This window comes from Hylobates moloch, unplaced genomic scaffold, assembly GCF_009828535.3.
Source record: "Hylobates moloch isolate HMO894 unplaced genomic scaffold, HMol_V3 SCAFFOLD_14, whole genome shotgun sequence".
In the NCBI taxonomy this organism is placed as follows: Eukaryota; Metazoa; Chordata; class Mammalia; order Primates; family Hylobatidae; genus Hylobates; species Hylobates moloch.
The window spans coordinates 84441691-84452306 of NW_026652289.1; the positions used below are offsets into that span (position 1 = coordinate 84441691).

The 10616-nt window shown below is 45.3% G+C and overlaps 1 long non-coding RNA gene and 1 pseudogene across 3 annotated transcripts; one reads left to right on the forward strand and one right to left on the reverse strand.

Annotated features, from left to right (window-relative positions):
* The first annotated feature begins 904 nt into the window (after positions 1-904).
* On the forward strand, positions 905-5548 carry LOC131381261 (uncharacterized). 3 transcript variants are annotated; one of them, XR_009209886.1, is made up of 5 exons: positions 905-990; positions 1321-1435; positions 2473-2569; positions 5005-5101; positions 5530-5548. It is a non-coding gene; the product is annotated as an uncharacterized LOC131381261 (long non-coding RNA). The 3 variants fall into 3 exon arrangements; XR_009209885.1 differs by lacking the exon at positions 5530-5548 and having other exon boundaries at positions 5005-5119; XR_009209887.1 differs by lacking the exon at positions 5530-5548 and having other exon boundaries at positions 1321-1403; positions 5005-5119.
* A 2539-nt stretch (positions 5549-8087) lies between these two features.
* LOC116482276 (endonuclease domain-containing 1 protein-like) lies at positions 8088-10074 on the reverse strand (annotated as a pseudogene).
* Positions 10075-10616: the final 542 nt, after the last annotated feature.

Sequence of the window (10616 nt, forward strand, 5' to 3'; positions counted from 1 at the left end):
ATGATAGACTGGATTAAGAAAATGTGGCACAGACACACCATGGAATACTATGCAGCCATAAAAAAGGATGATGACTTCATGTCCTTTGCAGGGACATGGATGAAGCTGGAAACCATCATTCTCAGCAAACTATCACAAGGACAGAAAACCAAACCCCTCACGTTCTCATTCATAGGTGGGAATTGAACAATGAGAACACTTGGACACAGGGTGGGAACATCACACCCTGGGGCCTGTTGGGGGGTATGGAGGCTGGGGGAGGGATAGCATTAGGAGAAATACCTAATGTAAATGACGAGTTAATGGGTGCAGCAAACATGACACATGTCTACCTATGTAACAAACCTGCACGTTGTGCACATGTACCCTAGAACTTAAAGTATAATTTAAAAAAAAAGAAAAAAGAAAGCAAGCCAGGCCATGAGCAGAAGCTTGTTTGACTGGAACAGGATGGAAAATGAGGCATTAGATAAGTTATGTTTAATGGCACTGAGCTAAAATAACCTTATAATTTATTGTACAGGGCTGGGGATGTAGCCTTTGGATTTTGAAATATTTAAAGTTCAGATTGTCAAGCCTTCCTCTCTCCTGGATAGTACTCAAAAGGGCATGGTCAGTATTTGTCTCAGTGATTTTCTTTCCTCTGCCATACTATAGCTGTTCAACTCTTTTTCTGCTGGAAATGTTCCTTCTGTGTATCTTATGCACTCAACTGGATGATGAAGTAGTGGTATGGGGGAGCTAGTTCCCAGTGACTTGCACCAGCTCAGGAGCACAGGCTGTGTACCTACCTTCCCAATGCTGCTTTCAGTGATGTCACATTGGCAGCTTGACATCAGCTGTGATGGAAATATTGACACCACAGAAACTGGCAAACATTACAAATCAGGGTGCTCTCCCTGCAGACACAGAAAGCTGGTGGTTCAACATTTACCAGCACACCACTGGCTATGAGTGCAATAGGCACAACACCCTTGTTATTTCTTTCAGGTCTGCATTTCTACTTTGATCCATTATGGACTGACCTAATATTAGACATTTAGAGAGAAATTCTGTAGCCTTATTTCTAAGATCTCACAGGGTCCTTCCCTTTGTCTCCAGCCCTTACAATGAAGGGCTCACTTGGGGTAAGGCTCCAGTTCCACAGGATGCTGGTCTAAGCCAGGCACCTCCTGACTCTCAGTATGGTGTTCCCACCACACCTCTTACCAATGAAAACAATTACTTGTGTGTAGAATTGTTCCCATCTAGTAGGAAGGAGTTCATAAAATCATTTACCCTAAGTTGCTAGCATTGACGCAATGTGTTAACTTCTTTCAGATTATTTCTATTTTCCAGCCAGGCATGGTGGCTCACGCCTGTAATCCCAGCACTTCGGGAGGCCGAGGCGGGCGGATCACGAGGTCAGGAGATCGAGACCATCCTGCCTAACACGGTGAAACCTCGTCTCTACTAAAAATACAAAAAATCAGCCAGGCGCAGTGGCGGGCGCCTGTAGTCCCAGCTACTTAGGAGGCTGAGGCAGAAGAATGGCGTGAACCCGGGAGGCGGAGTTTGCAGTGAGCTGAGATCGCGCCACTGCACTCCAGCCTGGGCAATAGAGCCAGACTCCATCTCAAAAACAAAACAAAACAAAACAAAACAAAAACCGATTATTTGTGTTTTCCTAGCCTACAGGAAGAATGCCAAGTGGTGAGATTTCTGGCAACACTTCAGGCCACTGAGGGAGTTAAATAGAAGCCAGGGGCATTACTAATATTTCTTACTCTTAGGTTGGCCACCACTTAAGGGCAACCATGCTAATTAATTCTCTAAGTCTGGGGAGAAGAAATGCTGACGATAATAATATAAATAATGATGTTTTCAGAACAAATCTGTCCCTGTCCTTCCCGATAACGTCACAGGGAATTTCTCTTGACTTTTGGTAACCCTCAGATAGGAGAGATGAGTTGACAGAACTCAATCAGAATCTCTGTGACCCAAATATATGAAAGTACTTGTTGAAAAGCAAAGATTTATTGCCTGCAATTTGAGAAGACCCTAGAGATGGTCGCTCTCTTCTTGTTTTGCAAATATGCCAATTTTGACATCCAGAAAATGTACAGTAACTCAGGGGAGGGAAACTCAGGGCTCCCGTGTTCTGGATGCACTCTCCCCTTTACACAAGGCTGCCACTTCCTCACTTCTGAGACTTCTATTTCCCTGGAAGTTTCCTTCTAGATGCAGTAAACATAATACATCTGGATATGCCAAATCAGCATGAATGCTGGAGAAACACACACTTGGTGCTGTGTTAAATAAATAAACTAAAGCCCAGAAGCTGCTGTCTGATGTCCTCAGGGACAGATATCAGTGGCAGGCCTGGGCTGGCCTACAGTGTGCAGGCTGCCAGGGGCAGTCTAGGTAGCTTCTGCCAGTTCTCAGAGACTCACCAGGACTGTTCACTGTCTCACACTTGTTTTTTTTTTTCAGGTTTAACAAGACTCATACGGTGTCTTTCATTTCAGTGCCTATTACTCATTTCAGAGATTCAGTTGACCCAGACAGGAGGAAAGCAAATGGACATGAGGTGTGTGGAGGAATCTACTGAAAATGGGATTGACTGGGTTTTAAGAAAGTGAGACTTAAGGCTGGATGAGGCAGCATTCTGGGGATCTTAAGTTCTCAAGGCATAATGTTCAACATTTACTGTCAAACCCAATTTCTGGCTAAGCCATTTATGCTTTCTGAATAACCACTTTAATTTTCAATCATATCTACTCACCTTTTAAAAAATGGAAGTATGCACCAATTTTTAAAGAAATAGGACCAACCTTGGAAACTTATAATGATGAATTTTTATATTTTTATGATAGTTGATGGTTTACAAAGCTAGTTTCACTTACAAAAACCCTATGGGATGATATTTGTATTACCCACATTTTATAGATAAGGAATTAAATCTCACAAAGGTTTGAAGACTTTCCCAAAAGTGTCATCGGACAACTAAAACTAATTAACCCTGAGGCCCTGTACCAGAATGATCACCTGCCTTTCCCCCAACAACCCACACTCACTAGGCACAGTGTCCAAGAGGCTCTGCCTCTTTTTCAATGCCATCTTTGGGTTGTCTCATCCTACCTGCAATGCCTACCTTCAAAGCAGATGCTGACAATGTGTTTGGATTTTGGAGGCTTGAGTATGAAATAAAGCTGAGTAGGGCTGGAAACATGTTGAGTTTCAGTTTTCTGACCCTCATCTTTTGAGACTCCAGGTCCAACCCTCACCTGTACTTTCAGATTCATGGACACCACTTATGAGGTTCTGGCTTGCTTCATTTTCATTCACGACTTTGACTCCCAGACCATACTTTGATCCTGGTTCTTCCAGCTTTGATCTAAAAATATCCTGACCTCTAAGGCAGCATCAAACCAATTTTGTCCAAGAAGTGTAAATATCATTGCCCACAACAGATCTAGCAACAACAATTAACACTTGCTGACCACTTACCATGTGCCAAGCATGGTAAGTGATGAATGCTTTATGTTCATTAATTCATTTAATGCTCATAGCAACCCACTGAGGTAGGTACTCATAATTGTATAGATGAGAAAGCTGAGGTGAGTAACTTGCCGAAGATCACACAGTAAGTGGGGAAGCCAGGATTTGTGCCCACATCATCATTTTGACTCTAGAGCATGGGCTCTTAACCATAAGGAAGTATCGGCCTCCAGAAGTAATCTTACATCCACCTCCTCACCATGGATAATCGAGGATGACAAGTGGTTATGAGCACTTTCTTTGTTGAAAGTTTTTTTTGTTTTTTTTTTTTTGAGATAGAGTCTCACTCTGTCGCCCAGGCTGGAGTGGCCCAATCACAGCTCACTGCAAGCTCCGCCTCCCAGGTTCACGCCATCCTCCTGCCTCTCAGCCTCCCGAGTAGCTGGGACTACAGGCACCCGCCACCATGCCCAGCTAATTTTTTGTATTTTTAGTAGAGACAGGGTTTCACCATGTTAGCCAGGATGGTCTTGATCTCCTGACCTCATGATCTGCCCACCTTGGCCTCTCAGAGTGCTGGGATTGCAGGCATGAGCCACCGCACCTGGCCTCTTTGTTGAAATTTAAGCTTAAAAATTGATTTGGAGTGTAGTGTTGTTAGACATCAATCCATGACCTGGGGGAAAATAGCTACAGAGAGAGACAATGGGAAGACTGAGAACCCATTAATGAAAGGCAAGCAGTCCACACTATATTGCTTATAGTGTAACATTTGGAAAAACACGTATTTTGTGGTGAGCTTAGGCAAGATGCTGCCCACACTGGGAAGGCAGCCAAGAGTTACTACAACCTCCGCCCCAGAGGATCACCCTACTAAAGGCCACAGAGAGGACCAGGCCCCATCAGAGACTGCTTGTAATTTCTCTCACTGTGGGAGTTTCCTAATGAATAAACAAACAAATAAAAGTGTTTCCATAATTTTCTATGTGATTCAGATTCAGTGAAGCAGTCAGTCTTTGGTGCTTAATTATGAAAGATATCAAAAACACTCCTTGTCCCAAATACTTTGCAGAACAATAACACTGAAAAATAGTTCTAAGGCCTGTTTCACTGATCCAGACTTCTTTTTTCTCATGTATGATGCAAACATTTAAAAAATGAATAAAAGCCAGATATGACTGGAAGCTTCTTGAATTAATGTGGATCAAGAAGAAAATGGCAAAAATTCACAGTCGCCAAGCCTCATTTCAACTATTAGCATTCTCCCCTTTTAGAGAGTTTACAGAACTCCTAACGAGTTGTCAGTATGACGTTATTGAGCATCTGCAAGGTGCACAGCATTGTACATAGCTTGAAAATGTCAAATTATTTTGTCACGCCCTCTGTAAAGGCTTCCCTAATTTCCATAGTTTCGTGGTTTTTCTTCCTCTGTTCCAAGGAACATGCTATTAGTACTTATATTGCAGCACTTACTTGTCCTTCATGTGTTACAAGTACGATTGTACCATGTGTTCTCTCCACTAGGTTTTGAACTCCTCAAAGATGGAATCCATGCATTGTTCATCTCTGCAACCCTGATGTCCAAAAACATGTTTGACAGATGAACAAATGATGAATAAAAGTAGGGTGCTTCACTTTGGTTCCTTCTCCCAACTCCCTAGTCTGCATTTAGGTGGAAGTGCTGATGCTGAGTGAGAAGCCAACATTCAAAAGGCACAATGGAAAAGAGAAGTGTCCAAAGGCATAGCTGATCCACAGACTAGAAAATCAGCTCCATAATGAGGAAGAGGCTGATCCCAAGGCCTCAGAACATAACAGAGCCACAGCAAGATCTTTAAGCCAGAATTGGGGTTCACCAACCCCAACTTCTACCTCAAAGCCCAACGTAGCTCATTAGGAACAGGCTCAGCAGTCCAGCCACCTGCTGTGGCTTCAGGTCCAATGCAGATGGTTCCAGAGACCCACAGGCACAGCCGCACTAGTAGCTTAGGGCAGTGGGTCTCAGCCACCAACCTTACTGATACTTTTTGCTTTATTGTCCCTTTTTAGATTTCAAAACAGGCCATGCAAGAATAAATAGACACTAAACAATTGGATGTGAAAAAGAAGACATTCCCCAATGGTTCTCAAGAAGCCGTTTGGATGCTGTGCTCCTTACATGGTGCTAAGGGGCTCAAGCTGCCATGGATGCCCTTTTAGGGCCTTTCAGTATGCAAATACGTGCTAGGAGGGAATTAAGTTTCCATGGGATGCAGTAAGCATAATGTTGTACATGGACGGCTAATTGTTTTCATCACACATGCCAAATCCAACTGATTAAGTCAGGGCCCGGACTCTGTTTGATGGATGAGGAAATCTTGCCGCGGTCCAGGGAGGCAGCTGAATAATAGCACAAACTTCCCATGTCTGACATCCCAGGTGTGATGGGACATGTGCAAACAACGTTGGCTCCTAATCTGCTCTCAGCTGCTAGCCATGAAACTAAGGGCTAGCCTGTTGCCTCCCTGGGCCTCGGGTTTCTTATCAAATAATAGTTTGGCTGGACTGTCCCTCTGGTCACTTCTAAAACTCCTTTTCTTTATCCAGCAGGATTCTTGACCAATCAGTACCAAGTCAAACCCTCACTCTTCCATTTACCTTCACACTGCTGAAATAAAGGGACATCCAAACTTTATGCTCCCTAAGTGTTGGTAAAATACTGTTTTAAGTTTCAGATAAGCTTGGTGCATATCTCCCTAGCATGGACCCATGTGGTCCCCATACTCCCTAAACTTGCATCACAAATTGATCAGGATGGCAGCTTACTGGCTGCTGTTCTATGCTGGGTGTGACTCTGTTATTTTTCTGCAAAATGTAACTCTTGCTACATTCATGTTTCTCATCCATCAACCCCATGCAAATGATTGACATATTGTTCTCTCCTTGTTGGGACCCTGAATTTTTGCATATAACTTTCTGATTGATCCTGGGCTGTACCCCCAAGATCACTATTTTCATACTTAGCTGCTTCCTACCTCTCAGTAATTCTTTAAAACATCCAGAAAAATCCAGATGATTCCATCCCAACGGTAGGAAGCAAAGTTTGGTTCCTCTTGTTACCATTTTTTAGTGCAAGATTTAAAATGACAAGTGCTTGATCAAAAAAAGGTTGAGAATGAGCTCTCACATTTAACTTGTATTAAGGGGAGTTATGTTTGTAGCCTCAAACACGCTATAAAAACAATTTCCTAAGATATAATTATTCTTAAATATTTTATATATTTTTTCAGAGATGGCCAGAATAATTTTTATCTTTATTTTGTGGCTCTTTTCTATATAGTTGTACCAAAACAACCATTTAGGGACATAAGTCAGAGTATTTTTTACTATACTAGGTACTTACTCAGTGCATTAGAAAAATCTAGTATGGGCCGGGCACGGTGGCTCACGCTTGTAATCCCAGCACTTTGGGAGGCCGAGGCGGGCGGATCACGAGGTCAGGAGATCGAGACCATGGTGAAACCCTGTCTCTACTAAAAATACAAAAAAAAAAAAAAAAATTAGCCAGGCATGGTGGCGGGCGCCTGTAGTCCCAGCTACTCGGAGAGGCTGAGGCAGGAGAATGGCGTGAACCCGGGAGGCGGAGCTTGCAGTGAGCCGAGATTGCGCCACTGCACTCCAGCCTGGGCGACAGAGCGAGACTCTGTCTCAAAAAAAAAAAAAAACCATATATATCTTTCAGTTCAACCTTGTCAGGCAGGGATACACGTCAAGTTAATCCAAGCTGCGCAAAAGATGTCCTTGGATCTGCAGCACCTACTAAGAGCAGGGCTGTCCACCTTCTCTTCTCTTTTCACCTGAGAGGACTGTATTATACCATTGAAGGGGTCAAAAAAAAAAAAACTTTGCCCTTCGATTCAAACTTGTTATGCCACATTTGGCATAAAATGCTTACCATTACCTAAAAATGATTTTTTAAAAATGCTTATCATTATCTAAAAGAAAAATGTAGCAAAATTCAACTTTGGAGGAAAATGAAAACTGTATATATCCTTGAGAACCATGGAAAGCTGAGATATAGAAAATTCTAGATCCCCACAAAGTTATTTCAACAGAGAGGCATTATGTGCATTCCACCAAGGTCAGTTGAGTTGGGGAGAAAGAGAAGCAAATGCCAAGAAATTGGCTGCAGATTTTTATCTGTTTTGCCTTAAATCACAAAGAGCAATGGGAAGAACAAGCTCCCTTTCTCCTTTTCTCAGACACCTTTAGTTTACAGTTGTTCTTTTTCTAATTCTTTACTCCCCTGTAATTTTTAATTATCAGAAATAAATACCAGTGCATTTCAGGTGGTCATCTGAGTCAGAGTGCATAACTGAAGTTATTAGTGGTTTGGGAGTTTGCACATATAACTGGAGGTAAACAGCAGATTACTATACCTTATCTCACCTTGAGCATTTCTCCTCTCTCAAGTCTAAATTCTGCCATCTTCTTTTGCAAAAACAAGCAGACACCCCCACCAAAGGCCGAAACACAATGATAACTGACAGTGAACAGAAACCCATTGTAAAGACAAAATATTCCAGCTTTCAAATTCACTGTGACTGGATACTATTAGTTTTTTGAGTTTATAACTCCCCAGAATTGTCAAAAGTAACCTTGTGGCCAATCCACCTGCAGACACTAAAAACCTGAAATAGGCCACCCAGGGTACCAAAAGCAGTGTCAAAGAGCAGTGAGACAGTGCCACCAAGGCCCAGTGCAATGTCCTTGCATACAATTGGAATAGCGCCCATGTTATACATAGGGAAAGTGGCCACATCCACAAGGACATGGACAGGGATGCTCAGAACTCGGCAAATGGCCTTCAGCAGACAACAAAGGATCCAGAGAATAGCCCTGATGACTTTGGCCATGACCTTGAGCACCTTCCAGGGAATGCTCACCAACTCTTCCCCAATGGCCATGAAGTATGAGATGGTGGCTGAGCCCAGGTGGTAAAGGCAACTTTCTATGCCATTAATCACCTGCTTGGTAACACACCACAGGAGATAGACAATGTTCTTCAGGATTGCTACCACAAGGTAATAAAAACTGAAAAAGCTTGATGAATGGGGTAGCAATGAAGCCCATGAGTTTTCCCAAAAAGCTACCACTTCCCTCAGATGCCTCTGGAGGCAACAGAGCAGACCTCTTGCTCCTCCTGGTGCTACAGGGGGGACTAGAACTCTCTTGAGATTGTACCATTCACTCTTCATCCTGGACTTCGTTAATCACTTCCAGGATTTTTATCATTTTCTCTGTGTCTTGCTCAGTTTCACCACAGTTGTTTTGAAACAACTGAGGGTTAAATGGAAGCAGTTTCTGAAGATCTTTTACCATCACATCTATGATGTCACTGTCCTGGGTGTGCTTGACAAACCCATGGCCCAGCCTCCTCCAGGGACAGCACAACAGGCTGCCAACCAAACAAACTCAGGGACTGCCACTTTTTTTTTTTTTTTTTTTTTTTTTGAGATGGAGTCTCGCTCTGTCACCCAGGCTGGAGTGCAGTGGCCTGATCCCCATTCACTGCAAGCTCTGCCTCCCAGGTTCACACTATTCTCCTACCTCAGCCTCCCGAGTAGCTGGGACTACAGGCGCCCACCACCACACCCGACTAATTTTTTTTTTGTATTTTCAGTGGAGATGGGGTTTCACTGTGTTAGCCAGGATGGTCTCGATTTCCCGACCTCGTGATCCGCCCGCCTCGGCCTCCCAAAGTACTGGGATTACAGGCGTGAGCCACCACGCCCGGCCACTTTGTCTTTAACTTTGTAGTCTGAGGGCACTGTGCCTGTGAGGATATATAGGTTTTCCCCACTGCCACACTGTGGGGTCAAAGCCTGCTCCATTAGGCTGTTGAGATTCAGGTACCACCGTTCCTGGAAGGACTGAGTCATCGGGCTGAATTTGTAAGAATAAACGTGGCCACCTGAAGATCACTGCTAAGGGAGAACGGGTACAGCTGTCCTCTTTGGTAATCAGAATCAAAGTAATCTGTATTCAAGGCTTGCTTACCTCCCAGGCTGTTCTCAGAGGTGATGGCCTCTGCCTCATTCATCCCCTCCTCAAGGTTGCTGTTGGGGTCATCGAGCTGCGGCTCCACCAGCCATCGCTGCTCGGCCCCGCGGGGCGCAGGGCGCCGGGCGCGGAACGCGGAGTACACGGGGATGCGGTCCCGTGTGCTGTAGAGGGTGGTGAAGCGCTCAGCGCCCTCCTCGCGCTGACAGATCTTCACGTGGTAATCGGGCGCCAGCCCCGCAGGCGGGGTCCCGGCGTATAAGAACTTGTCACATTCGCCAAAGCCGGCTTCCTCCTCGCCCACCAGCCGGCCTTCCAAAAGCCTGGCCAGGGCTAGGAGGCTGCCTAGCGCTAGCCAGCGTGCGGTGCCCATGGCGGCCTCTGTGAGCATGGCGGGGCCGAGCGGCTGGGCTGCCGCCGCGCGAGCTCTGCAGGCTGGTCGGGGAACGCGCGACGCAGCCCAGCAGGGTAGGGAAGGGACAAATCATTTTTTAAAAGATGCAGAAAATCAGTTCTGGCCGGGCGCGGTGGCTCAAGCCTGTAATCCCAGCACTTTGGGAGGCCGAAGCGGGCGGATCACGAGGTCAGGAGATCGAGACCATCCTGGCTAACACGGTGAAACCCCGTCTCTACTAAAAAAAAAAAAATACAAAAAAATTAGCCGGGCGCGGTGGCGGGTGCCTGTAGTCCCAGCTACTCGGGAGGCTGAGGCAGGAGAATGGCGGGAACCCGGGAGGCGGAGCTTGCAGTGAGCCAAGATCGCGCCACTGCACTCCAGCCTGGGGGAGAGAGCAAGACTCCGTCTCAAAAAAAAAAAAAAGAAAAGAAAATCAGTTCTAAAACAGGTAAAGAAGCCGGGCACGGTGGCTCACGACTGTAATCCCAGCACTGTGGGAGGCCGAGGCGGGTGGATCACGAGGTCAGGAGATCGAGACCACGGTGAAACCCCGTCTCTACTAAAAATACAAAAAATTAGCTGGGCACGGTGGCGGGCACCTGTAGTCCCAGCTACTCCGGAGGCTGAGGCAGGAGAATGGCGTGAACCCGGGAGGCGGAGCTTGCAGTGAGCTGAGATCACGCCACTGCCCTCCAGC